Genomic DNA, 4,851 nt, shown 5'->3' with positions numbered 1-4,851 from the left:
CAACTGATTGAATTGAGGGGTATTGCTGTGGTAGTTTTCATTAGGTTTTCTTGAAATCAAAGTAACCTAAAGAGATTGAGATGTGGGCACCTGCTCTATATTGTCTTCAGGGAAAACATCAAAACTATCCTACTTTTCTCCCAAAAACTTAAAAATAACCACCCACGATATTTTCAAAGACGCCTTTTTCATTTAAAATCGGAGTTTACATTTACCTCCATTTATAATTTTTGAAACATACCTTATTATCATTTAAAATTAATATTTTAATTTTTTTTCATTAACAACCAACTTTTTTTTACGAATTACAGGTCAACACGTGTTATTCTGCTACTTGTAGAGTATCGTTAAAATAATTTAATTTTTTATTAAAAATAATTTTTTTGGAATAATATATATGTTGCTGTAACCAATCAGTGTCTTCCATCATCACCGTAGCCGTCATGATCTAAATCAAACTTCGAAACAGTATCACCGTCTTTCAAATCCTACCAATATCGCATCAATATTAAGCTTACACATGTTATGACCTCCATAACTTGACATCGTATCTAAAAATAACCCAAACACCGTTAATCAACGCCTTCCACCATTGTTGTCATCGTCACGTTGGAATCAAACTCCCAAATATTACTATCATTTTTCAAACCTCACCAATACTGCCATCAACATTAAGGTAATACATGTGTTACTTGTAAGGAAACATATATTTCACCACTATTGTAACTTGACATATCCTAGTTAGACTGAAATCATATATGAAATCTCTTCGTGTCGACGGTGATTGCAAAAGGAGGGGTTGTGGTACCAACGACAATGGTGGTAAATGAAGGTGTTGGTTTGTTGAAGTCTACTCAGATGTTGGTGAGTAGGTAAGATCAAAAAAGAAGATATACTTTAGTCTTTGGAGGGATTCGCCCCCACCCCCCAACCCACATGTGTGACCTAGGAAGCGTGTCGTTTGGAATAAGCAATTTTATTGATAAGGTTTTTATTTTTTTTCCTTAATAAATAAGTTTTTTAGTAAGATCGAATAAAAGAATAATTTACTCGATTAATGTATACGAAAGCAGTTCAAATAATTGTTCTAATCTTCATTTTCACATTAGAGCATACTTCTAAATAATAATAATAATAATAACCTACCTTCATTGATGAAATTCATATTCAAATTATTTACCTACTAAGTATTCACTTGTATTGCTTGGAGTAGGTCTTGATCAAAACAAACTTTCTTTTATTTCTACATTTACATGTTAAGCTCGCTCACTTATCAAGAAAAGAAGAGCGAACACATTACTGGAGTGAAGGATGATTTCCTTACTTATTATAGGATGCAAAAGTTCTTGTTATGCAGAATTATGACTCACATAAGAAATCAGGGCACGTAAAGTCTACCTCTATATAGAGATTTTGTCAATTAATAGAGTTTTGAAAAGTTACGTTCTCTTAGTCTATAATTAGGAAGAATTTATAAATAAGTATAAATTAATGATGAATAGGTGAATAGTTTTGCGAGTTTATTGAAATGTATGGTTGAAAATGAAATCCGATAATTTTAAATAAATTACAAATTTGGTCAAAAAGAGACAAATTTTCTATGTATTGTTTACCACTGTTTACGTATACGTGACTATCATGCCAGTCTATTTTATTACTATAGAAGTTGAGATATTTTTATAACCACTAATGAATAAAAACAAAAAAAAAAAATATTTGTCAATCTTGGAAAAGCTTAATAAAGCATTGCAAGAACCAGATTTCATAGTCTAAAAGAAATCAATTATATTATGCCAAGCGGGCTACTCTTAGCATAATTAACACGTAAATGACTTCATTAATCAGGTGACTAAATTCTATAAGGAATGTGAGATTAATATGCATACACAAGTACATACAAATATATATATATATATATAGAGAGAGAGAGAGAGACAAAATTGAGTCAAGATTTCATAAATCATATGGAAAATAAAATTCAAAAATAAAATCACTTATCAAGTGGAAAGAAGTGATTAAGCAATGAAAACAACAAACTCTCTTAACATATAGTGAAAATAGCTTGGAAGGGTTCCATTCTTTTTGTGATGTACAAATTAATCTACAACATTAGATTGTGCATTCGCCTGACATTAAGAACAAACTCGAATTAAATTTGTTTTTTAAAGAGTAAAATGAGTAATTACTAAATGTTTATTATAATAAAAAATGAAAAAAAAATTAGGACTAGACACTTTAACCTTCAGTTAGCTTGATTTTGGCTCCCTAATTTTTAAAAATCGGTTTCTAAGTTGATGCTATTTAAATTTACAATTTTGAATCTCAATGTGATGAAAATCATCATTGCGAACATTACAATTTCATGTGATTTAAATTTAGAGGGCAAAATCATAAAATATTTAACATTGCGACTCAGAATGTGACTCGTAAATGAGATTTTACCATGAACACTGATCGTTTTCGTCTATTGCTAACTTGGATTGATATATTGAAAAAGATCGAAGACACAAAATCCCAATTCTGAAAGTTAGGATTCAAAAATATATTAATTGATGGGAGTCCAGCCTTAATTTACAGGGGGGAAAAAAGATTAGGAGAAGGGAATTGGGGTACTAGTCAAGCAACCTATTATTGGTAAGAATATTACTTTATGGACCAGAGATGACAAAATATATGGCCTTGCTTCAACCCTACAATGATTATTTTTATTTTATTAACGATAAATATGAATATTTTAATCACTCACCGCCTTCTAAATATTAGTATATTTTTCTAACAGACTAAAGAAAATGAAGATGAGAAATGAAAAATGAAAAATGTATATGATAAACAGCTAATTAAAGGTTGTAAAGTAGAAGATTTGGTCTAGTTGATGGAAAAGTAAAACAAAAAATGCGGCCGTCTACCTGCATAGGGATGAATCATAGAAGAGATTGAACAAAAATCTTAATTTGATGGTACCCTTTTTTGTTAACTTTTTTCTTCCACTTGGGGCATTTGCATGTGCATTAGCCTACCAAAAGACAAAATCTTGATGTTAAATGTCTTTTCTGAATGTTAGGGCCTGGGGGGGGGGAGGGGGGGGGGGGTTTGTATCCCAATTAAGAAGATGAAAAATGTTCATTCGTCTTGTATTTAGAGGTAGGTTCGAATAGTTTGATCCATGTATTTTGAGACTCGATCGAATCAATCCCACTTAGAATTATGAGAAATGGAACCATTGGTTCCATGAGTCCTCCAATTATGAAGAGAGAAAATGATTATTAATTAGTCTTATATCATATAAATATTTCTTGTTATTTTTATAAATATATTACGTAGTTAAGAGATGAACAGGTCGTGATTTAAGATGACGGAATAGTTTAAGGTGGAGATCTCGAGACATATAGTTGTGTGAGATGGGCCAAGTTTTGCTGAGGGGAATGAATTTCAAATAGCGATGGTGGCGTGCAACTCCCTTAGGGTGATGATTTTAAATTTGTTTCAGATCTTATTTCGTCTAATATTTTATCGCTGTTTAGTGATGTCAATTGCGGTTCTTCTGAATTTATTCATCGCTAAAGGAATAAAGTAATCCACGAAGTTGTGTCTTTGTTTTCTTACTCTTTTAAATGCATTTGTTGCAAGACACGAATTAATCAAAAGTTATAAGTTATTAACGTCTTTTAGTTAATTAATCAGTTGTATTAGTGATTAGTCATACATCCTTGCTGCATATATTATATAGAAACCACTATAGTTTCAAATCATTACATTAATATTTTATTTATCCTCGTCTGAGTTTCTTATTTTGAATGTTGATTGATATTATCACCGTAGGTACGGGGATTTTTTATTTTTCCCCTAGAGAAACTAAAAACAAATTAATTACTCATGGATGGATAATAATTAATAGGGAAGTGCTACATGTACATAATTGTCTATATAATGGTGTTCATAACTACACGTGGTACTGAATCAAACCTTTAATTCAAATCTCACATTTGAACATCAACAACCGGATGATTGCCACATCACATTATGTATACCATTATGTGCAATAATTATGTATAAGTAGAATTTTCCTAATTAATAGAGAGAGAGAGAGAGTAGAAATTACAATCTTTAAATGAGGTTGTCCCAGATCTCCAAGGATTATTCTAGTGGTACCTAAAGGGGTACCGGCTTATGGACACCCGGAGCCCCCTGTTAAAGGGGTGCCTGTGGACAACTTTAGGTACATGGTGATGTACTACTAGAGTAATTCGACCTCCAAATAATGAAAGATAACATGTTTATTTGATTAGGAGATGAAGAGAAAAAAATTCATTCTTCAAATTTCATGTACTTCATGCTCTTTATCAACGGACGTTGTGTAAGACATATTTGTGATTCATGATCACTTTCATAGTTATTCTCCATTTGGTGTATGTTAGTATATTTCCAAATACAAGAGAAAGTATTTTTCAAACAAAAAGTTACTTTCTTAAAGTAAATTCAATAGTCTTTTAATGCTTGTTGTGTAAAATTGATCGAAATATGAATATATGAGATTTGATTTTTCAAGAATATTCATAAGATGCAAAAAAATATACCCGCAAAACCTTACCAAGTTATAATCACTTTTAAGAGAAATATTTTATGGTTCAAGAAAAAACTTGTGAATTTGAGTTTCTAAGGAGAGAGAGAAAAAGTCTATAGAAGTCTCATGTTTAAATCTTATAAATATATAGCAGATTACAAAGGAATAATCCTACCAGACAAAAGGGAAAAAGAAAATTATTTTTAACTTTAATTTCTACAAAAGCAGGGGATATTTCATTTATGGTAACTAAACTCTAATTTAGTTTCACTACTCGATCTCCTGCATCT

This window comes from Olea europaea, chromosome 2 (genome assembly GCF_002742605.1).
Source record: "Olea europaea var. sylvestris chromosome 2, O_europaea_v1, whole genome shotgun sequence".
Classification (NCBI taxonomy): Eukaryota; Viridiplantae; Streptophyta; class Magnoliopsida; order Lamiales; family Oleaceae; genus Olea; species Olea europaea.
The sequence above is the reverse complement of the archived record's forward strand: the minus strand, read 5'-3'. Positions refer to the sequence as shown.